This window comes from Cavia porcellus, unplaced genomic scaffold (genome assembly GCF_034190915.1).
Source record: "Cavia porcellus strain 051 isolate PalLab524CR breed Dunkin Hartley unplaced genomic scaffold, mCavPor4.1 scaffold_11, whole genome shotgun sequence".
Lineage (NCBI taxonomy): Eukaryota > Metazoa > Chordata > Mammalia > Rodentia > Caviidae > Cavia > Cavia porcellus.
This window is the reverse complement of record NW_026947494.1, coordinates 78,054,325-78,080,335: the sequence shown is the minus strand read 5'-3', so window position 1 is coordinate 78,080,335 and position 26,011 is coordinate 78,054,325. Positions and strand designations below refer to the sequence as shown.

The following is a 26,011-nucleotide window of genomic DNA, read 5'->3' as shown; positions in this document are numbered from 1 at the left end:
TTCAAATACCCTTCAGCATGGATGACAGAGTCTAAGTCAATGCCAGTGGATTTCATTAGACAACACCAGTTCATTTGCACATGAACAAATAAAAGTTGTCTAGAGGTAGAAAAAATTATAGAACCGCAGAAATCATGCTTGACTATATTTTTGTCTTTCATTATATGCATCATGATTGCTCTTTACTGTTTCCTACTGCTGGGTACTAATTTTTTTGTGGGGTAGGAGGAATCAGAAGCATTCATACACACACACACACACACACACACACCTTGTTCTTCACCATTTGTGTGGTAAACTGAAGCTTCAATTCCGCAAGTTAACTTTCTCCTCATGTCCTGATCACACACTTTTACAACCCTACATTCACACATGTTGTTCCTCTCAGGAAATTCCCTTGCTTTTTGTCTCTCATGGAGAGACCCATGGAGATCTCCAGGGCACCATGTCACCCTGGGAACACATGAAGCAGGTCAGAGGGAACCGGAATGGGGTACAACAGTTTTGCACCTGAACTATCTGCTTGGATACCTCTTGCTTTCAAAACTAGGAGTAGCTGGCCCACTGGGATTGTGAGGGTGCGCCTCTCAATCTACCCTTCATTTCTACAGGGAAGCATTCCCCATCAGCCGATGTGGAATCCACTGTGCTTCTTCCAGGGGACTGACATTGCAGTGGCAGAGAAAATCACACAAAGGTTGGAGAAGCAGCCTTCAGAGGCAGAGATGCACACACCAGGCTGCTTCTCACTGGGCCGTTCCCAGTCACGTAATACACGGCTTTCCAGCACTCCCAGGACGGGTCCTCTGCATGAAAGCTACATGGTGATATTAACAATTAAATGTCAGGATTCATGCAATGCTCTTTAGAATAGAGCCATATATGTCAGTAGTGAAAACATTGCCCACATCAACATGATTCTGCTATTAAACATTTTAAATAGTACATTGTCATTGTTTAATTACAATATCTCTACTGCCCATTCAAAACAGCTAATCAGGGAGCACCATCAGAGCAAAGAGTTTATCTAAGTATCTCTCCACAGACAACAGAAAGTTAGAATCCCTCAAATAATACTGACATGAAGTATTTAATCAAAATAATAGTTTCTTAGAATGAATCATCTGAGGTTCATATTTGAACAGAAGAAACACTAAAACTACAAAACAAATGTAGAATTAGGTTTCTGTTCAGCTGCATACAAGACACCTTTAAGAACATCTGTAAATAAAAATCAACCAGTTGTAAATACTGATGTACAAGTACTCTTCTATGAAAACTTAAAGCATTCTGTCCTTCTAATTTAAAATTGATTATTACAAAGAACAACCCCTCATCAGCAGAATGTGCATTCCTCTGTATGACTAACCAAGCTCGTTGCTGTCACTTGCAGTTCAGAGCCTGGGTGTCACACACTGGATCTGCTGTTGGTTGGGAAACATATCCTATATTTATTCCAGCAACGGCTGGGAATCAAATACTCATACATCCACCATTTCATTCTTGGAGCAATGTAAAGGAGCTGACGCAGACATTATATTTTATAATTGACTGGAATTATCAATTTTGTGGGGTAAAATTGTTAGCAAATTATCTAACATCTTTGCTTTGTCTTTTATGCTAATATTTGAATGTCAATGCTAACAGCTTTAAAAAGAGACCCGAATTATATTTGTAAAAGAAATAACTCTCCACAGTTCTCATTTTTGTTGCATTCATTCTTCAACCTTTTGCAAGCCGCACTCCTCCCTTCCCACCCAATTCCCATAGCCCTGGCCTAGGTCTCCCAGGAACTCTGGAGGGCAGTCAGTGAATTTGGAGAGCCGCTGTTTTCCTTGCTTAATTTGTTTCAGAGGCATTTGCTAATGCTCCTTCCCTTTCCTCTTACACTTTCCTGGGTTGTCTCCTTTCTCCAAGAACAGCTTGTCTCACACTTCTTTCCCAGAGCTCTACTCATTCTGCTGGTTCCTAAAAATACTCTATAAATGTAAGCAAGCAAAAAGAATCTAAGGATAACGAAGCCTAAGTTTTATATATAGATATGCATGTAGTGAAGAAAGAGACATGGATGATGCACATACACAAATGTACCAAATGACTACCTTTACTTAAATATTATGAAAGGAATGCAGAAGTTGTCAAATAAAATTATTGTATCAACCCTAACAAATAAAAAGGCAGCGGGGAGGTTCTGAAGTGAAGATTCTCGTTTATGACTGTCTGATAGTAACTAACACCAAAGACTGCCAGGACCACCAGCTTGCACAAAGATCACTGCAACACTGTACAAAAAAGCACCTCTTCGAGGACATCTGGCCAGGCAGTGGACAGGCACAGCCACCCAGTCTGAAGTCTGTTCAGTCTCAGAGTAACTTCCCCCCTGCTATTAATGATTGTTTTGAAAGATTACTGCTTTAATATGTCTGACATAATTGCCCTCATTTTTGCCTTAAAAATCTCCTTGCCTCAATCCCTTTTTGAATCCTACCATCATTCACTGCAGCACGTGTATTTCCATGGAAACATTTTGCTATTACCAAGTAATTATCAACCACCATTGTTTGGAGACTTTCTCTGGTTGTTTTTTTTTTTTTTAATTGATAATACCAATGACATCTTCCAATTCTTACGTTCATCTATCCATTTTTCCTTTGTAACAGAGGGGTGTAGCAAGGTATCTTAACCTCTAACCAAGCCTAAAAACTCCTCCTCTTCCCCACTTTTTAATTCTCTACCCAGACACAAAATCAGAAATCAAGGAGCCACTCTCGCTGTCTGACCCTACATACCCTTGACTTGAGTCCTCCGCCCCATCTCCCAGATCACCCAGCATCTTCAGGACCCTGGCAGCTCTGGTCTCCCACCGTGCGCATCCCTCATCCCTCTGCACTGCGGCAGTGGGAGAGTTTTATAGGAAAGCAAACCATTTGGGTGTTGTTATAGATTGTTTTTATTTTTTAATTTATGAAAAAAATGTTGTTACAAAATAATAGGACAATAACAATACTTAATAGGGGGTGTGTCTCAATACTAAGAGTAGTTATTCAGAGTACAAGATGTAGCAAAAGTTTGGTGCTATTAGTTGTTTGTGCCTTCTTTGTAACAGAGCTTTTCATTGCTGATTTATTTTAAAGGCATCCTGTGGCACTCTGTTGCTAGCAGAGCCCAGCTGGAGTGTCCAGTGAGCTCCGCCACACCCAGCAGATTTCCCCTGCTTCCATCTCCAGGGTTCACCAATGCTTCTGACACGAGGACCATGCTTAGAACTAACTTCTAGAATGTGGTTATTTTACATGTTTGCTCATTGAGGGTCAAAAATGAGTTTTAACAAATCTGCTTCCTTTTGCATTTCAGGCCTAAACATCATCTTCTCAAAATACTAGGCCAGCAGAGAATTTGCCTACAACGTAGCTCAGCAGCAAAGTAAGCAATCATTTTATTCTCCTATTTCTGATCCCACAGATGACAAATTCTTGTACCAGCTCCAGAAAGCAGCCCAGTGCTGTATAAATTTTAAAAAGAAATTAAACCATCTAAGTGTTATGGTGAATGTTACCCCTGTCTTCTACCAGATTTTTTGAGAATCAAAGGTCTATTTCTAATAAATAAACCTGTTTCTGTTGACTATTGCAAGAACACAACAGGTTAAACAAAAAGAAAACTCTCTAAAGGAAGGAGCTTGCACAACCAGTTTCTTTCCATTGCATCTCTGATTTCTTCGTATAAATTTATGTTATTCTTCAGTATACAGCCCACCACCATAATTCATATCATATAAAATTATCCATATCCATTTACAAACACAGTTATGACATCGGTTTCATTATCAACCTCATGAAAAATCAACTTTATACATTAAACACTTTATCATCTATTTAAAATATCATTCTTTCTGTAAGTGACAAATGAGGTAAAGATTTTAACAAATTTTAATCAAATGGTTCAGATCCAAATCAGAAAGTTCATAAACTTTTAATGCTCTTTCATAAAAAACATCTCATCCTTCCCCCACTGAGAACACTGCCTTGGTCATCGTCACACCATAGCCGATCTTAGGGTAGAATCAAATGTCATTTATTGAATGACAGGTGAAGAGAGAGGAAAGAAAGACAAAGGGAAGAAAGCACATTCTTCCAAGAAGAAAATAAACACTAATTAAGATAAATATGAATTTTAAGTAAATAACACATTTACTTACATAGTGATGTCACTTAGAAATTGTATGATAAATAAATCAATGCAATCATGAGTAATAGGTGAATATATAAAATATTAACTTTTTTTCTCAGGTTAATCAAAAACAATCATTGCAACTTTGTGCAGAAAAACACTTCATGGATAATTTTTTTCAATTCAGATTTTAAAAGTGAAGAAACATGGTACAGAAAAGCTCACAGAATTTACTGTGAACCATGAATCTAGTCCTCCTGATCTCAGGAGACTTTAGATCTTCTGACTTTAATTTTCCATTGGAGCACACTGTTGTTTGTTTCTAGCAACCAAAATGAAAACAACGTTCTGTGATGACCTAATTTCAGGGAAAATGCTTCACAATGAGCAAAAGAACACTTTGCAACTGATTGAAGGCTCTCGTCAGCAGTTTTATTGTAAGACTGGAATTACACAATGATTATAATCACTAACTTAAGTTTTGGAAACATGTCCAACCTCCTAGTGAATTTATAATTTATGATGTTCATTAATCCCTTGATTAGGAGGTGATTGGTCAGACTTTGAAGGCATAACTTTAGGATGTCATTTAGGCCACAGGCTGGAAAAGTTTCCACATACACTTTACCCACACTGTAAAGCTGGAGCAAAATCCCAATGTAATTAAGAATAAGAAAAAAAAAAAAAACCACTAATGGAAAGCAAAATGGTCACACTAGTCAGAATTAAATTTAGCCTAGCTCTCTTGAACCTCAGAATCCAAAACAAAGACAGACTGATCCAAAAGATGATATATCTTACTCATTTATACAATGGTACTTGTTATGCACAAATGAAATTATGAGTCTTCTATGAATACCATAAAAATCACAGAATATTCTGCATGTTTCTAAATTCTCTCCAATTCAACAAGTGGTTTGTGAGTAATAAAGTAACACCATTATGAGAATTTCTTGTTTCAGCTACAAAACACACATGAGGAGCAATATTTCCAATTTCTGAATGCTCTTAAATTGTTCATTGCTGGTAATGTATGATGCAGTAGAAAGCACTGGATTCCACACTAAGATCTACTGTGGCATGGCAATGGCCAATCTCTGTAACCTCTGCCTACTGACCTGTTGTCACTGGGGGAAGGACGAGCTGTATCTGACTTCATCCTGAATGGCACTCATGGTAAACCTAATATTTAGGTATAAAATCAATGTCAGTTTACACTAGGGCAATAATTATTATTACCAGTAAGTTTTCATTGCCATAAATAAAGAATGAAATTACTGAGCATTCTTTGGCAGAAACATAAGGTATTTCAGAGTAAAACAAGACAAAGAAAAGATTTTAAAAGCCAAATGTTTAAGTGTAGGGACTTCCGGGAAGATGGCAGACCAGTACACAGCAGAGAAAACAGCCCTCTGAGAGACAGCATCTAGACATGGAAATATGTCATCGTGAGGAAGACAGGAAGGAAGGGAGAGGGGAACCATGAAAAAGTCTGAAGACTGAATCAAAGCTCACAGAGAGAGTGAAAAGGAAAACTTCGATGAAGAAGAAGGCAGGACTTGGTGATGCCTTCACCCGGAGCTGGACTCACTGTGTGAGGGGAGCTGTTGGAACCTGGGGACATGTGGTCACAGTGACCGTGCAGGCTGGTGGCCCCAGAGACTTAGCAGAGGAGGGAAGTGGCAGACACGGAGGACCTTACTGGCTGGCAGTGAGTGAAGAGGACTCAATCCTCCCACGGGAGAGAGCGATTAGCCAGGAGTCATTTTGGAGTCAGGCCAGATAAACCAGAACTGCTACCAGAACTGCTACCAGCTTCCTCCAGAAGATGCTAGCTGGGCACAGCCTTGTGGAAACTGCTGGGGATACTGCAAGCCAGTGAGTCTGGACTTGGGGCAGGCTCACTAAGGTTGTCTACTACTCCATCATAAAGCAAGTCCTAGCTCATGGGGATACAGTGGCATGATTCAGGATGCCGTCACCATAGGCTGTCTACAAGTGAATCCAGAGAGAATCCTGGAAGTGGACTACTTTTATCGTTGTTGTTATTTTTTTCTTTTCTTGTTTGTTTGTTTGTTTGTTTTATTCAGTTGTTTTTGTTTCTCATTCTCTTTTATTGCTTGCTTTTTGGGGGGTGTGAGTGTGGTTCGTAACCTCCTCGAGGGTGTGGTTTTGTTCTGTTCTACCTTTTATCTCTTCCAGTTCTTTTTTCCTTCAGTCTTCTGCATCAGTTTCCCCAAATTGTTGGGATCCATACATGTCCTCCAACTGACTTGTAATCTGTTTCTGTTTTCCCACTTCTCTATTTTCTCCTTAATCCATTTTGAATCTTAATCCTTGAGGACAGAGTTGACAGATTATGGAGTTACACATTTATATAATTGTTTTTGCATTGTTATATTGTCACAAATTCAGCTCACATGGTTAAAAGTTGCAAATCAGGGGCTGGCCCAGTTTATTATTGTATAATCTGTGTTTGATGCTATTGGCACTATTACAACCAAAATTTACATAATTATTCTAAATTGTTCTTAAACACTGATAATCCATGACTGAAGTTGACTAGGGGTCCCAGAAAATTCTGTGACCCCTAGTCTTTGGCACTGTGCCAAAGAACCAGGTACTATTGCAGGTGAGCAACAGCTTCTCATCTTCAACACACTGAGGAAGTCAGATCATCCAACAGACCCAAAGTCCAAAACCCAGCTACACTTCAAAGATAACCTCACAGAAGTGGTCATTACCGGAGTATCCTAAATACCACCAATAATGCAAACCAACATAGAAAACTAACAAGTATCACCCCAGGTATTAAACTAAAAAAGAAATGAGAAGACACTTAAGACACAACCTAAGACACCCAATTCTCCAAAGGCAAGCTCAGGAGGCAATGAGGGAAAATCTGAAAGCCCTTACCAGATCTCTCTGAAGTGGCAACAAAGCAATTGAATGAAGGTCTGGAAAAATGAAATTAGAAATAATCTCTCAAATAACTACAAGAGATTACCAAAATACACACCATGCTTAGTGATATTAGGGCAGACACAGACAAAAAAATAAATGAGCTTAAGCAAATTATGGAAATGCAACATAGGAAACAACCGGAATTCATAAAGATTCAAGCAGATATCCAGGGAAATAAAAACTCCACTAGGGGCTGGGGGTTTAGCTCAGCAGCATAAGCGCCTGCCTTGCAAGCAGACAGTCGTGAGTTCGATCCCTGGTACCGATAAAAACGAAAACGAAAAAGACCAAAAAAAAAAAAAAAAAAAAACTCCACTGAAAGTGTTCAAAGCAGACTACCCCAATGCGAGGACAGGATCTCAGATATTGAAGACAGGCTTGCAGTTAATGACCAGGAAAAGAAAGATTTCTCAAAACTAGCATGGGACAATGAGAAATCAATCCAGCAGCTGTAGATGAGACAAAGAAGAATAATTTAAGATTAACTGGAGTCGATGAACAAGCAGGAGATACCACAAATGACATTAAAAACTTGTTCACAGACATCATGACAGAAAACTTTGCTGGTAAAGAAAAATAATTTGACATACAAATAAATGAGGCATATAGAACTCTACTTAGGAATAACCAAAGAAGTCTACACTCAGTCATATCATAGTCAAGATTCCAGAAATTCAACACAAGAATAGAATCTTAAAAGCAGTCAGGGAAAAGAAATAAATCACTTGACACTTTAGATTCCAGGAGAACATGGTGGATAGATAGCAGCAGCCTCGGAGGCTCTCTGAGAAACCGCACTTGAAATCTAGGAATGGTGCTGGGCAAGAAGTCCCAGGCAAGGGGGGATATTCTTTGCTGACCCAGGAACGAACTACATTAAGAGAAACCATCTGGAAACACAATCCTGGTGAGACAGCAGGCACAGATAAGGTCTCAGCACGGAAGTTGGACCCGCGCCACTGGAAACTGTGATTTGAATTACCTGCAGCCACTGTTGCATTCCTGTTGGCACAGCAGGGAGAGAGGAGTGAAAGCTCGGAGAGTGGGAAGCATTGAAAGGAGTTGGGAGCAGGACTGGTCAGGTGCCCTGCATCGACCTGCAGTGAGTGAGTGAATCGGACCCTTACATAGAGAAGGAGGCTTCAGCGGAGGACATACTCGGATCAGGCAGACTTCCCGGAACAAGAAGCTGCAGTGACTTCAGTCACATATCCCCCTCTCAAGTGGGATTGGTGAGGAGTGTCTGGCCTGTGAGATGCCACTGGCTGAGACCCAATAGGCTAGCTCAACTCAGGACCCAGTGCCTGAAGGTGCACCCTAGAAGTGAAGCCTTGGGGTAGGTTAACCTGGAGGGGCAGGCATGGCATAGGCTGCCCAGGTCTGTGTCTCCCTAGTACACTGCAGTGGGCGGGAACATCAAGCCGGTGCAATTCAAACAGACTGTGGCCGACAGGGAAGGAAGCTGGGCCTCCTATACACACTTAAATATAAGGAACAAAGAATATGGAAAGAGGGAGCAACAAGAAAGGGTCCTCAGCCCCCAATCCTGAGAAACATGCAATAGCAGACACAGCACTAATAGATATAAAGCGCTATCTCCAGAGCCTCATAGACGACTTCAGGAATGAAGTTATTAATGACCTGAAGCAAGACATAAGCAGAATAGTTAGAGAAATGCTAAGCACCGCCCAAGAAAAAACAGATAGTGGAATGGAAGAACAGAAAAAAAAGGGGAGAATTGTTTGATGGAGAAGATAGAGAAAACATAGAATACATGAAGCAGGTTCAAAGAGATTACCAGGAAACTAAAAACTCTATCGAAAACTGGCATAACAGCTTGAAAGAAACTAAGGACAGATTATCTGAACTGAAGGACAAATTTGTAATATGGGAGCATGAAATGAAAAACTTCTTAAAAATAACAAAAAAACCAAACAGCAACAATACAAAAACTAGAAAATGATAAGAGGCTCTATAACTTAAGAATTAAAAACATAAGACAAAAAGTGGGGACACAAACAAATGGACTACAAAAGCTATTCACAGAAATAATCCAAGAGAATTTCCCTAATTTGGCAAATGGTAAAGATATTCAGATATATGAGGCATACAGGACCCCAGCAACCTACAACCCAAACAGAGCTACACCCAGGCATATAATAATCAAAATTCAAGAAATCCAATATAAGAACAGAATATTAAAAGCCGTCAGAGACAAGAAACAGATCACTTACAATGGAACACCCGTCAGAATTACAGCAGACCTCTCAGCACAAACCATCAAATCACGAAGAGCGTGGGGAGAAATAATTCAAGCTTTGCAAGATAATTACCTCCAGCCAAGATTGATATATCCTGCACAACTGTCCAGAAATTGATGGAAAAACAAGGTGCTTCCAGGATAAAGAGGAACTAGGGGAATTTGCAACCACTAATTCAACTCTACAGAGAATACTGCAGGATAGTCTAAAAAAAGAAAATACCAAGATTCCAGAAATAGTGGCAGAGAGGCCACAATGACTGTAGCAGAAAATGAAATGAAGAATGACAAACTGCTAATGAACGACAGAAAAAGAGCTCAACAGAAATGAAGCAGAGAAGATTGGAAGGTAGGAACAGCAATTTTGGAGAAAATAAGGCATCATAATAGCTAGTGCTGATTTAGTATCATCTTGTTTTGAAGTCCCATCAAACGTGTATTCTTCAGTCTCCATTGGTCTTAAAAGGTTGTATCTTATTGGGTTTTATTATATATGATAATATAAGCAAAAACTTTTATAGACAAGGAGTTTATATAGAAACCATTGTTCATTTTTTGTCAATTGGTTCTAAATACCCTGTAATAATGTCATTCTCTTGAATGGTTTTATAGTGTCGTGATATGTTTGGTGCTACAGTATAAGAAGTTATACTCAAAGATTTCAAGGAAAGAGACACTATGGTAACTATTTTTATGTCAGAATATCTTGTGATAAAACACTCGTTTGCTTAAATGGTTCTGATTTGACCTGTGCTGTTCTGTTGTTATGCCCTCTTTTATCTCAATCCCCCCCCTTTTTTAAATTATTTACTTTTTTCTTTTTTTTAATTAAGGGAAAAATAAATAAAAATAGCAGGATACAAAAAAAAAAAGAAATAAATCACTTATAAAGGAAAGCCCAACAGAATTACAGCTGAATTCTCAGCATAAATTCTCAAGTCAAAGAGGTTGGAGTGAAGTACACCAAGCTGTAAAGGAAAAAAAACTTTCAACCCAGACTGATGTATCTCAAAAAACTATCTTTCAAAATTGATGAAACAATGAGATACATTCATGACAAAGAACATCTGAGGAAATTTACAACCACAAAACCAGCACTCCAAAATGTTCTGAAGGACATTCTAGAAAGTGATAATAAGCTAGCAACTCCATGAACCCCAACAGAAGGAATCCACCAGGAAAGGCAAACAATCAGAGAAAAGAGAAAAAAAGGGGGGGACCAATAATAGGTAAATAACATCACAAGGATAAGTCAATATATATCAGTTTTAATCATTAATGTTAATGGTCTCAATTCACCAGTCAAAAGACACAGACTGGTAGAATGGATCAAAAAGCAAGATCCAACAATATGCTGCATACAAGAAACATATTTAATTAAAAAAGAAATTTATAGACTAAAATTTAAAGGAGGAAAACAATACTCCATGCAATAGGAATTCAGAAAAAAACAGAGATTTCTATTCTGTTTGCAGATAAAGTACATTCAATCCAAGACTGATTAAGAGTGATAAAGAAGGTCACTATATCCTGGTAAAGGGAACAATCCAAGAGGAAAAGATACCAATCATAAATATAAATGCAATAAATATTAGTGCACCTAGTTATACAAAACAATTATTAATGGACATGAAAAATCAAATAAGCCTTAACACAATTGTACTGGGAGAGCTAAATACCCTGCTGTCACAAAATCAAAAATTAAATATTAGAACTAAATCAAACTTTTGAGCAAATGGACTTAATATGTATCTGTAGAGGGTTCTACCCCATAACATCAGAATACACATTCTTCTCAGCTGCACAAGGGACATTCTCCAAAACTGACCATACAATGGCTCATAAAACATGCTTACGTAAATACAAAGAAATTGAAATTATCCCATGCATGCTATCAGGCCATAGTGCAGTGAAATTGGAAATTCACGCCAAAGGAAACCAAATAATTTCATCAACACATGGAAATTAAATAGTACTCTACTAAACAATCAATGGGTCACAGATGAAATTTAAAAAGAAATTAGACAGTTTTTATAGTTAAGTGATAATGACAATATAACATACTGGAACTTGTGGGACACAATGAAAGCGGTTTTAAGAGGAAAATTTATAGCAGTAAATACCTATATCAGGAAACAGAGCAAGCACATACAAATACCTTAATGTTGAACCTCAAACTTCTAGAAAATGAAGAGAATACCAAACCAAAAGCTCACACAAGGGAAGAAATTATAAGGATCAGAGCAGAAATTAACACACTGGAGACTAAACATATAATTGAATCAAAGAGTTGGTTTTTTGAAAGATTGAATAAAATCGACAAACTGTTATCCAACTATATCAAAAGAAGGAAAGAAAAGACTCCATCCATGCATCTAGGAAGGAAATGATGAAATCACAACAGACCTTGCAGAAATGCAGAAAATTATATATACCTACTTTGAAAACTTGTATTCTAGTAAGATGGAAAATACAGAAGAATGCAGATTCCTAGATACATATGAATTACCAAAGCAGAATCAAGAAGATATAAAACTTCTAAATAACCCAATATCAATAAATTAAATTAATGATGTAATTAAAAACATAGCAACAAAGAGAAGCCCAGGCTCTGATGGATTCAATGCTGAATTCTACAAGAAATTTGGTGAAGACCTAACACCACTATTTCTCAAATTCTTTAATGAAATTCAAAGGGAAGCAATACTCCCAAATGCACTCCTGGAAGGAAGCATTACTCTGATTCCAAAAGCACAGAAGGACCCAATTAAGAAAGAGAATTACAGGACTATTTCCCTAATGAACACTGATGGAAAACCCCTCAGTAAGATCCTGCCAAACACACTGCAGCAAATCGTCATAAAGATTGTACATCATGATCAAGTGGGATTCATCCCAGAGATGCAGGGATGTTTGAACATACATAAATCCATAAATGTAATACATCATATTAACAGAGCCAAGGACAAAAATCACGTGATTATCTCAATAGATGCAGAAAAAAGCTTTTGACAAAGTCCAGCACCCATTGACGATAAAAACCCTATAGAAAATTAGAATAGATGGTCTTTATCTCAATCTGGTAAAAGCCATACATGACAAACCAACAGTCAACATCATACTAAAGGAACAAAAATGGAAAGCTTTCACTCTAAAATCAGGAACAAGACAAGGATGTCCACTATCTGCACTCAACATAGTCCTGGAAACTTCAGCCAGAGCAATTAGACAAGAGAAACAAATAAAAGGAATAAAGATAGGAAAGGAAGGAGTTAAATTATCATTATTTGCTGATGACATGATACTCTACTTAGAAGATCCCAAAAACTCCATCAAAAGACTTCTAGATTTAATAAGCAAATTCAGTAATGTAGCTAGTCACAAAGTCAACACTCAAAAATCAATAGCTTCATTGTACATGAATAACAAACTCACTGAGAGAAAAAATCGGGGAAACAATACCTTTTAGAATAGCATCAAAAAATGAAATACCTAGAAATCAGTCTAGTGAAGCATGTAAAAGACCTCTACATGGAAAACTATAGTGCTCTGAACAAAGAGATTGATGAGGATATTAGAAAATGGAGAGATATCCAGGCTCTTGGGTAGGAGAACCAATAGAGTGAAAATGGCCACACTTCCAAAACTAATATATAGATTCAATGTAATCCAAATCAAAATTCCAGTAACATATCTAACAGAATTCGAGAAAACAATCCTAAAATTCATCTGGAATCAGGAGACCTGGAATAGCAAAGGCGATCCTGGGCAAAAAGACAAGACAGGGGGCATCAAAATCCCTGGCTTGAAATTACTCTATAAAGCTACTGCAATAAAAAGCAGTATAGCACTGGCAAAAAAGCAGACCTGAAAATAAATGCAATAGATTAGAAATGCAGAAACAAGTGCAGACACCCTAAGGTACCTTATCTTTGACAAAGGTGCCAAATACGTCCACTAGAAGAAAGATAACCTGTTTAACAAACGGTATTGGAAAATTGGCTTTCCACATGCCGAAGATTAAAACTGAACCCATATCTTTCATCATGTACTAAGCTAAAATCAGAATGGATTAAAGATGTGAATAGTAAAACAGAAACATTAAATGTGTTGGAAGATAGAGTAAATAAAACTCTTGAAGACATTGGTGTAGGCAAAGACTTTATAAATAAAAGTCAAATTAAATAGTACTTATCACAAAGAATCAACAAATGGGATCTCATCCTATTGAAAAGCTTTTGCACACAAAAGAAACTACCAACAGAGTGAAGAGACAACTCACAATGTGGGTGAAATGTTTTCCAGGTGTTCCTCAGACAAAGGATTATTATTGAGAATGTATAAAGAACTCAAAAAATCAGCCCTAGATTAAATGCTCCTAGATTTAAAGACTCAGTCCAAAAATGGGCATCTGTGATGAACACACACTTCTCAGATGAAGAAGTACAAACAGCAAATAAATACATGAAAAAATATTCAGCAGTGCTGGCCACTTGAAAGATACAAATTAAAACAAGACTGAGATTTTACCTCACCCCAGAAAGAATAGCTACTATTAAGAAATAAACCAGTAACAAATGCTGGCAGGGCCAAAGGGGAAAAGAGAAGGGAAAACCCTTCTCCACTGTTGGTAGGAATGCAGGTTGGTGCAATCACTGTGGATCAGTGTGGAGCTTCCTCAGAAACCTAGGATTCCACCCAGCTACTCCCCTTCTGGGTATCTTCCCAAAAGAATTAAAAACATCATACCACAGTGACATATGTGTACCCATGTTTATACCAGCACAGTTTATAATAGCCAGATCTTGGAAAAAACCTAAATGCCCATCAACTGAGGAAAAGATTTAAAAATTTTGATATTTCTATAAATGGAATACTACTTAGCCATAAAGAATGATAAACCGGAGACTTTTATAGGTAAATGGATGCAACTTGAGAACATACTTATTAGTGAAATAAATCAGATATGCATGTGTAAACATAGTATAGTTTCATTAGTGTGACAAGCTGAAAGAAAAAACATCCATATGTATATAAAAATCAGTTAAGATAGTCTTTTAAAAAGCAGCATAATGGCTTTGTCAACCACTTGGCCTCCTCAGAAGCGAATTCAATGCCTCCTTTCACTGAACACTCTGAAGGGTTCTGCCATCCCTTTTACACCTTTTCCGAGTCTTTCTGTCCCAGAGTAAATGGCCTCAGCCAAAGCAACAACTCAAGTCACACCTGTCTTCACTGTAACTAACCCACTGTGAGCTGTTCTGAGCTGACTTTTGGATGTTTTAATAACTTTTTGATGTGCTATAAGGTTTGGGTTTTTTTCATGTGTATATACAGTTGTTTCAGTATATTTACTTAAGGTACAATCCTTTCTCCACTTAACTGCTTTTGTGTCTTTGCCAGAAATCAATTGTCTATTATGTGGGTATCTATTTTGGGACTTTATATTGGTACCTTGGTAGTTTGTGCATCTTGATATCAGGCTGTTTTGTCATGATTGGTGTAACTTTGTGATAAGTCGTGGAATTGGGGAGGGTTGGGGCTCTAATTCTGTTCCTGTGTCAATGTTGTTTAGATTATTCTGAGTCTTTTGTATATCTACAAAAATGTAAGAATCAAAATTTTAATTTTTATTAAAAATGATGTTGGCATTTTGATAAAGGATTGTGTTTTCTGATCTTTATTATTTTCTTCTATTTGATTTTTGTTTTATTCTTTTATTTCTAATTTGTTAAGGAAAGATATGAGTATATCTCATAACTATCTTCTTTTCTAATAAATATAGTTGGTGTGTTAAAAAAAACCCAAAATAACAAAAAAAGAGTTAAAACAGTTTTAAAAGAAAAGAATTTCCAAGGAGCATTATAAGGCAAAGATTCTTAGTTTGGGAGTCAAATAAAAGAGCATTTGAATCCTACCTATTCCATTTAGTAAACATTTAGAGCAAGCTGTTTAGCCAACAGTTCTCATTTAAAAAGACACAGTAATAGCAATTCTCAGAGTTGTTTTAAAAGTCTAAGTAAGGATACATAGATAGATAGATAGAGAGAGAGAGAGAGAGAGAGAGAGAGAGAGAGAGAGAGAAGAGAGATAGACAGACAGACATACAAACAGACAAAGACAGAGATTCAGAGAGAATGAGGCACTAAATAAAATGCTGGGCCTTTTTCCTTTTTCATTTAAGGCCAACTGTTACATATGCAGTAACACTTTTAAAAAATATATATGCTCAACGAGAAGCAAAAGCCAAAGCAGTATTTGTTCATTGAAACAGAATTTAACAAAAACAACCACCCTGGAGTTCTAAGATCAAACTTACCTCCTTCTCCTCCTATTCTCATTTTTTAAAAAATTATTTTCTGGCATGAACAAGGTGCCTTGCACCTAATAGACCTCTGATGCTTATTTCCTTAATAAAATTCTCCTTTCTATCACTTTCAAAGAAAAACAAATGAACAAATGTTTGAGTGCAAAGAATAAACAATAGAACTCTTGAAAATATCATGTCTGCTTCCAGCCAAAAAACAGTCATTGGGGGATTGGCTCCAAATAGTATGAATCTAAATGTATATTCTCATTTGAAGAGATATCAAATAGAACACCATTCTATCACAATAGATAACATACCAGAAGGTACTATCTTCCACAGATATACAAACACCTGCATATCCATACACTGAGAGGAATGTTAGTTTTGCATATTTGAAACCCATATGCTCACAAACAAAACTCTTCATAGTGTCTTTAAGTTCCAAAGAAAACTGAAAAGTTTTCTTCTTTTATGGCATTTATAACAGAATCAACAACTGGGATCTCATTAAGTTTTTGCACATTAAGAGAAATCACCAAGAGAGTGAAAAGAAACCCACAGAATGGGGAAGAATTGTAGCCAGCTGTCCCTCAGACAAAGGACTTTTATCCAGAACAGTAAAGGATAGAAAAACATCAGGCCCCACAAATTCAAAGACCCTCTTCAAAAATGGGCATCTGAGGTGAACATTCACTTCTCATTCATCTCATGAAGAAATACAAATGGCAAATGAATATGAAGAAATTGAAGAAATGTTCAATGTAACATAAGTGGCCATTTGAGAAATGTCAATTAAAACAACAGAGATTCCATCTCACTCCAGAAAGAATGGCCAAGATCAAGAAATCAACCAGTAACAAATGTTGGCGAGGCTGTGGGGAAGAAAGAAACACTTCTCCACTGCTGGTGGGAGTGTAGACCGGTACAACCACTGTGGAAATCAGCTTGGAGATTCCTCATAAAATTGAAGGTTCCATTCAAACCAGCTATTCCCCTCCTGGGTGTTTTCCCAGAAGAACTGAAAACATAATGTGACAGCAGTATACATGCACCCACATTATAGCAGCACAATTTGTAATAGCTAAACCTTGGGAACAACCCAAATGCCCATCAAATGTGGAATGGATAAAAAAGATGTGGTATTTTTATACAATGGAGTGTCACTCAGGTATAAAGGATAAACTTAAGACTTATATAGGTAAATGGAGGCAATTTGAGACCATATTCAAAAGTGAAATAAATCTGACTTGCATGTGTAAATATCATATTGTCTCCAGTAGTACAAATAAAAAGAGTAACTTCCAGAATGTACAATAGATATTGTGAAAAGAAAGTGCTCAAAAAGAAAAAGAAAGAACAAGAAGGATGGGGAAAAGAGAAAAGAAAGGAAAAGATTGTGTGTGTGTGTGTGTGTGTGTGTGTGTGTGTGTGTGTAAATATATACAAGATAGACAATTATACTAATAATCTCTATTAGTCATCAAAAAGAACAGTTTCTGTTTTTACTTTCTTATTATTTAATCATTTTTTATGTCTGTACTGTAATCTGAAAAACTACTTTCAAGATAACTTATGCAAACACCTATATAGTGTTAATTTCCTGTTTTTTTGAAATTCTGTATTGTTTTTATCCCTTTTTTGTTTTCTTTTTTAAAATAAAAAAAGAAATTGTAACAACAAAGAGCTCTATAACTCTTCACTTTTCACCAAAACTTATTTATAAAATAGGTCTGAGTTTTGTTCCAAATGTAAGAGACATACATACTCTAGCATGTTTGTCATTTTTCAAATTATATGACCTCGTGATTCCCTAATCCTTTTCTCAGTTTACACTGTGGCAGAACTCAGAAAAAGTGGCAACTGAAAAGGGTCCTCTTCAGTAACCCCAACCCACTGTCACTCCAGGCTGCACCCAAAAAACTGTGGCTCAGCCTGCTCCCCGCTGGCTCTCTCAAACGTCTGATAACTTACAGATCTTAATTCCATTCTCCCTGTTCCTTAATTGCTATAAATCTTAGTTCTTCAGGCCCAGTCTCTGCAGGACAACAGGCTGGTCGCAGTCATTTGGAACACTGGCTTTACTACCGCAGTGCCGAAATTATACACACACACTTCCCCACCTCCTTCCTCTCTTATCACAAATGCTTGTCTGCATGTAAGGAGTGGCAGACACTTTGGAAGGTGCAGATATGTCCAACTTGCTAATATGAAGAAAGAAAAGAGAGCCCCTCTCTTCACTTTCAAATAGTCTGTATAAAGCTTGACAAAGTTTCATTTTGGTTTGGTTTGGTTTGTTAATTTGTTTTGCGACAGAATCAGAAAAGTCTCTTTTTTGGAGCAAGTAGGGCAACTTAGGTGGGTAAGAAAATATAAACCAACAGGCATTCAGGAGAGGACAGGCACTGGGTAGAGCATCTCAGTCTAGTATGAAGGGCAAGAGAACAGGTCTGAGAAGCAAGTGTGACACACTGCAAAGCTGTACAGTGCTGGATACCAGCAGGGTCTCTCCTTTCATGGAACAAACAGCCTGGCCCTCTTCACTTCCTTGGCATGGCTATCTCTGTATGAAAGCCAAACCATATGTCAGCTGGAACAATAAAAGTTCAGAGACTTTTCCCCAGAAGATCTATTTGTAAGGAACAATAAACACCAAAAGTTAGTAAATGATAAAATCTAAATATTATTGATATATAAATTTAAAATGATTTTCTTACTGTGCAGTTTAAAAAGACAAAAGCTGCAGGCTGGGGCATAGATCCATGATAGACTTCATGGTTAGCACAGATGAGGACCAGGTTCTGACTCAGGACAGAAAGAGAGACCGAAACTGGGAGGCAAAGAAGGAGGGAGAGAACCAGGAGTCAGAGATGAATACACACTCCTCAGAAGAAGTAGACATAGCAAAGAAATATAGGAAAAAACATTCAATACCACTGGGCATTCAAGAGATACAAATTAAAGCAACACTGAGATTTCATCTCACTCCAGAAAGAATGGCCATTATCAGTAAATCAACCAATAACAAATGCTGTCAAGGATGTGGGAAGAAAGAATCCTTCTGCACTGTTGGTGGGAGTGCAGACTGGTGCAACCACTGTGGAAATCAGTGTGCGGATTCCTTTAAAAAACTAAGATTAGCAGTCCTGTTTGGCCCAGTTATTCCACTTCTTGGTATCTTCCCAAAAGATTAAAAACATATCACAGCAATGTATGTGCCCCATATTATAGTAACATAGTTTGTAATAGCTAAACCTTGGAAACAATTCAAATGCCCATCAACTGATCAATGCATTAAAAAGACACGGTTTTTAATACAATAGAGTCACAAAGAATACTACTTAGTCATGAACAAGGGTGAACTTGACATTCATAGCTAAATAGATGGACTCTGAGACCAGTATGCTCTTAAATGAATTAAGACAAACATGTAAATACTGCATTGTTTCTCTGTTGTGAGACACTGAAAGTTTAAATAAGATCCACAATGTATAATAGATCTTGTGAGACAGGAAGAAAGTTATTTTTTAAAAGTAGAAATGTTATAAAAAACAAATTAGAAAAGATGACTATAAATCAAAATATATCAGTATTAGAAATACTGATATAGTATTAGAAATACTGTGAATGGACTAAATGCTCCATATAAAAAGCGAAGACCATTAAAACGAAAAAAATGCAAAAAGTAAGTAAATAAAGATTCCACATTAGCATGTACCAGATCCAAGGGTTACACCCAAAATGCAGTTCTCTGGCCAAAATAGAGTAATGGGGACAAGATTTGCTCTCTCACTTGAAAAATAAAGAAAATAAATAAAACATATAAAACACTGGTAAGTGCTGGATAAACATTATAAGACTAATGCTTGGAAGATGGAAACTGAATGAGCTGTACTCTCTGATTGCCAATCCCCACAACCTTAGAGATTTTGCCAGATCATATGCAGTAGGGTGGGGATCCAGCTAAAAGCCCAACAAACACCCCAAAGGGAAGAGGTGAAGCTCAGACTCCAGGGAGACCAAAGCAACCAGAGTTTGGGGGGCATAACTTCAGAGAACAGGGAGTTGTGTGAAGAAAATGTCTCAGGTCAGCAAAGGACCCTCGCCAGTGTTCAGGAGAGCACTTCTCAGGACAAACATATGAGGAAACTGTGTGGGACTGAAGAAGGAACCATATAAAATGTCGAATACCCAGGAAAATGGGGTCAAAAGAGTCACTGTTTCCAAAAGATTTCTCAGCATCCTAAAACAATGCTCATGAAGATGTATAGGCATGCAAACAATCTCGGCACCCCAAAAGATAAAACTAACAATTTAAGGCATCCAATCAAAGACTATAAAACATTTAAGGAGTCAGAAGAACAAAAATATTCCTCTTTCTTAGGAGAAAAACTAACCAGTTGAAAGTGACACAGAACCAATAGAGACCTTAGAATTAGTAGACAGGTACATGAAATCATAAGTTTCATAAATTTAAGGCTTAACAAAAATACTAAAGTCAAATTTATAGAATTAAAAATCATTGCATTTATGATGAAAATGCACTTGGCAGATGAATAGCACAAATTTTCATTAGTGTTAAACACGGACCATGTACCAGGTACTCTATGGTTTTATAAACTAAAAATAATAGATTAAGTGTAAAAATACTAATAGCCAGTATTACTCAATAAAAAACTACTAAAATATTAATTGCATTATTTGACTATAGAAGAATACTCACAAATCTAGGAAAATATATTTCTGAACTGATCTGAAATACTCAGATGCCAACTAAAGTAATGATTTATGTTGTGGGTGAAAGTTGTACCTTGTGTGCAAATAGGATTAAATTCTAGAAGAGATTCAAAAAAGGGAAAGGTAGAGAAGCTATAATACAGAAAACATAATTAGAATAAATATTGGAAAATGTTGAATCTTACACTTGAAGTATACATCCACAATCCTCAAATATTGTTATAGTTTATGTTTAGATGTCCCCCCACAAACTCATATGATTAGAGGACCTTTTTCCGAGGCTGAATCTAGCATGTGTGCTTTATTTGTAGAGTAATGCTGGGATTAGAGGTGCTGGGATTAAGTGTGGGTGATGGCTGGATCAGTCCACCGATTGGACTGGCACCACCCTTATCTCTGTAGACAGGGTACAATATAAAGAGCAGAAAGAGCCTTGTCTTCCCATTCTTTTCTTGACTTTTCTGTCTTCTGCTGCCATGAATCATTACCCCTCTGCCACATGCCACCCTGCCTTAAAGCCCATTAATTATGGATTGAAACATCCACAAGCTGTGAGCTAAATAAAACCTATCCTACCTTAACTTTGGGCATTGGGTATTTTGTCTCAGCAATGAGGAATATTTTAAAGTAGTTTTTAAAACAGATACTTTAAAGTAATTTCAAATTTTACACATGTGCTTTCATTTGAACTAAGTGATCAACAAATGAAGGCATGGTAAAAACAAGTCATTCTTTAATATACATGGGGAACTGATTCCAGGATGCTAGGATGCTTTACAAATACCAAAGTTAAAAGTTGTTCCACTCTTTTATGAAAAAAGATGGAATGTTTCTTATACCTACACAGCTTATATACATCTTCCCTATAATTTAGAATCATAATCTCTAAATTACATAGAATTCGAATTTAATGCAAAATGCTATGTAAATAGTTATTACATTGTTTAGAAAATAACAGCAAGGAAGTCTGCACATGTTGAGTGAAGACGCAATGTGTTATTGTTTATACATACATGTCCCCCCCAAAGCCTCAAACACTCTTAGCTGGGGTTTTGAGATGACTGGATTGTGAGTGTGCCGTGCTGCCTTAGCCCACTGATGGGTTTATAACTGGGTGTGATGTTGGGAGGTGAAGCCTGATGGGACGAGATGGATCACTGTTGGTGTGGTCTAGAAGGGTACATATACCTCCTCCAGCCACGATATTGCCACCATGTCATGAACTGTTTCTCCTCTGCCATGCCACCATGCCTTGAGATAGCCAACCATGGACTAAAATCTCTATAAACTGTAAGACAAAATAAACCTCTCCTCCTTTCACTTGTGGGTGTTGGGTGTTTCGTCCAAGCAAAAAGAAAGTAAGACACGATGTTTTTTTCTAATTATTTTCAATCCAATGCTGATTGAACCCTAAAATGCATGCAAACTACCAACAGTAAACTGTAGCACATCAGAATTTGGAGCTATTATTAAACCTTTTAAAACCATAATTTGAAGAATAGTTAATGATGTGTTGAAATGTTCATGAAATGAGATATACTTCTGAAATTTGTGTATAAAGCCAGAGTTTGATTTCAATTTTATAGATGAATATATTTACGAAGACACATAGGAAATATACAAATATACAACAAAACTACTAAAGGATATCAATGGTGAATATCTCCACAGGGTAGAAGTATAGCAGAGTTTCACTTTATTTTTTATTATAGTTCCAGTTTCTTCAAGGTCTAAATGTTTCTTTAATAAATTTGAACCATCTTGTTATAATCACAACTATGCTTCTGAGTTCTTCCCAAAAGATAAGAAAGATCTGCAGCCATAAGAGCTAGATTTCAGCTTAATAAACATGTTAAATTTCTAAGTCAGAGTTATGCAATAAATCAGGCGACCTCTGGAAACAAGCAGTGCCAGCAACTTCAGATATTTCTACAAAGGCTAGTTGACAACCCAAGCGGTATATCATAAAGTACAATCAAGCGTAAGATATTTTTAGCTTTGGACAGTCCTTCTAATGCAAGAATCTATGAGCCCTTAAGTTTGGAAACTAAGATCAGAAGGTCAAGAATCTTGAAGTTCAGCCTCTCTAAAAAATTTAACATATAGATGACATATAAAAAGGTGTTAGGCCTCCAACTGGCTAAATCTGAAATTTACGTTTGTAAGGATATTGGAAGTGTTTTCCATATTAGGAAATGCCAACAGATCACAAATTCCAAGTCACTGTTTTAAAAAAAATTCTGAGTATTTAAGAAATTACTTTTAAATGCATTGTTTACAACAATGAGCCAAAAAATCTGAAGCAACATTAAGTTGAAGAACCAGATATTTTCCTGCTTTTATTAGGTTTTAACCATTTAATTCAAAAATGGCTTTTAATACCTTGGAAATTTACAAAGTATCCTCAGTGTAGCTAAATCCAATAATTTCCCTACATATGTTCTGTGAGAAGGATTTGTCACTGCCTACTTCTCTTACTCTTGCTGAGAAAGCACTCTCTTCTGTATCTTAAAAAGATTCCTTTGCAGTCTCGTGTATCTGACCAGTGAAGCATAAAACACAGGCTGACTGGAGCCAAGATAGATTCAATCACTAAAACTGAAGAGCCCTGGGAGTCAGAATCCCTCACCACTAGTTAACTGGAACCTAAAGGAAATAATGGGAAATTGACTTTCTTGAATTGAACATACAGGAGAGCCCCTGAAATAACTGGAAGACTATTCTTTGGGAAGAGAAACTTTTCATTTTGAAGATCTGAGCAGCTACTTTGAAGAGAAACTTCTCATATGTTTCTGATAACTTCAGAGTCAGGGTTTTTGTTGTTCACATAATATAAGTGACTGTTACTGAAAGATATGTTCTATGGAGAAAGCAACACATGAAGTGAGTTACATCATGAAGTTAGTTCGGTTAAGATCTGCTGTGAAATTCCAAGCAATGCCTGGAAAGTTGGAGCCGCTTGCTCTGTTCAAGAAACACCAGCATCAGGAGTTTGAGTTCGTGTTTGTTGTGACAACAGGTACCACTGCACGGTGATTGTAAGAACAAGCTCTCTTACATTTATCCTAAGTAGGGTTTGTGTGCCATCCGCATTTGGCACATGAGTAACTTCCCCAAGTACTTTCGGTTTGTTCAGGCAGTAAACTAAGGAGCCAGATTTCAAATTCAGATTTGCCTCATTCCAATTATAGCTTTGCTATACCTCTCTAGATTGTTGAACAAATCCTACTTTTTTCCTCCTGGCTTCAATTCTTGGACTGGAAAAGCAAATTAGATGAGTTGGAAGCAATCTCTCAGGATAAATTCTTGTGCAACTGAGGACCTGCTTGAGGCTCTGAATGGTTATTTACTCTTTAGGGTCCTTTGTTAAAATCTCTCATACTTCTGCAGTGTTCTTAGTTCACGCACTTAGAACTCACTTGCTATTATAAATTCTCATTTCTCCACTGGGATACTGCTGTTCTCATCACTGGTGTCTGATTCCAAGGCCACTCACTTCAGCCAATATGGAAGATTTTCTAAAAGTCATTTATTTAGATTCTTAACCCCTTATATCTCTTACAATTTTTCACCAGTCATCTGTTGCAAAACAATCATTAATCTGTGTCACCTGAAGTAATGTGCTACCAATTCTTGTTCTTTTTTCCTCCATAAAACACAGTTTTATGGTAACTAACCAGGCATGGTGGTACACACCTATAATCTCGCACTCTGAGTGGCTGAGCCAAGAAGACTTACACATTCAAGCCCAGTCTAGGCAATTTAGAGACTTATCAAGACCAAAAACAAAAAATAAAAATCAGGTTAGGGAGATAGCTAGGTTTAACACAGTTAAGATGACTCAAGAGATATAAATAATTAAATCCTCAATAAATGCTACTCAGACTGTTGTTGAATGTCCTAGTGATGCTATCTTAATCCCTTATGAATGCTCTGCTTTGGTTTTTTAAAGTCATTACTCCCTTGATCTGTCCTGGTCCTTCTAAGCGTCTGTCTGTTCTGTGGTTCCCCATATAGAATTGCTTTGCCACTAGCCAACCCTCCCCCATACCTGTCTCAAAGTTTTCCACGTAGAGTCAACTGGATTCTCACCTAATGAGAATTACCAAGGGGTGCAGGCATGAGGTTTTTCTTGCCAAACATCTCTATCTCTCCTATCTAAATTAGTTTATAGAACTGTTAAGATGGGCTTACTTTCACACTCTATCTCATCACTATATGTTATCTGGCTTAGTGTTATATATCCCTTGACCACATTTTATATATATGGCCACATTATATATACATATATATATGTATTATATGTGTGTGTGTATGTATATATATATATATATATATATATATATATATATTATATGAAAGGTGGGAAGAGAGAGGGAAATAGGAAGCAGGGAGAGGGAGAAAATGACAACCAACAAACAGTCTTACCAAATGCTTCAGGTAGCCAGGGAACCAGGGAGCACTGAAGGGCTCAGGGCAGCACTGCAGATGAGAGTGTGTTCCTGAGATGAGTCAAGGTGAACTGAAGGACAGAGACCAGCATATATCATGAAGTTAAAGCAGTTGTAGTTGGAGCAGCAATAGGATTTAGACATGATTGTTTACTTCTAGTTTAGAAAATGAGAGCCTGCTGCCAAAGCCTCTGCTTTGCTTCTAATTACTCCTTCCATTTGTTTGGCTGATGAATTGGAGGAAAACACTTGCTAAGACTTTCCGGTGCCAAAGAACTGAATGACTTTCCTTTGTTTAGAGCCGTGCATTGCCCTACATACCTTTTTGCTCATTAGTGCTTAATCTGCTGATTATTCTCTAACACCAACAGATCATCAGTGTCATACATTACATACAGGTCTTAATTGCAGCCAAGCCATTTTTCTCTGCTGCTTAACGCCGACAAGAAAAAAAAATCACCTTTTTTTTTACCCATTGAAGACGAATGAAAACTCTCAAACTGTGTGAAGCAGATGAGAGAGAAGTAACTTAGTTAAAACCCAAAGATTTTCAAGGTCATACTGCTTTCACTGTACAGAACAAGGAAATTCAGAATTATCTAAGATGCTTGCTAACAAAACATCTTAAACTATTTCTAGTGTGTCGCAGAACTGCTAACTCCTATGTTAATGGGCTTACGTGCTGAAGAGTTAAAATACATAAATGAGTAAATATACATAATTAAAGTCAGTATTTATTTCCAAAATAGATGATTTTTTGGGGGAAACATTGGCCTGTATAAATATACATTATTAATTTACATAAAGCTTTACCCAAAATAAAGTGAGATTTCCCTATGTTGTAACTGTTTTCTGAAAGCACACTAACAGCATTCTCTAGTGAAAGTAAATACGGAGCTCACGTTTTCTTAATTACACACACATATAGGTCTGGATTAAGTCTTAAGGATAGCTGAGTCTAGGGCTTGGTGGTAAAACACTTGCTTATCATGCTGAGGTCCCTGGTTCCATCCCTAGAACTGCAATCAATCAATCAGTCTATCAACAAATCAGTGCACTTTAAGGATGACTGGTGTAAAGTAGCAGGGGCAGAGCTTCCTTCATCAGAAAGGCCACAGTGAG

At 37.1% G+C, this 26,011-nt stretch overlaps 1 non-coding gene across 16 annotated transcripts in view; it reads right to left on the bottom strand.

The window, feature by feature from the left end:
* Positions 1-25,268, bottom strand: part of LOC100718470 (uncharacterized) — a 286,223-nt gene extending 260,955 nt beyond the window's left edge. For all 16 annotated transcript variants that reach the window (XR_010050631.1, XR_010050616.1, XR_010050619.1 and 13 more), the window contains exon 1: positions 24,867-25,268. This is a non-coding gene — a transcript (uncharacterized LOC100718470). The remainder of the gene's footprint in view (positions 1-24,866) is intronic.
* Positions 25,269-26,011: the final 743 nt, after the last annotated feature.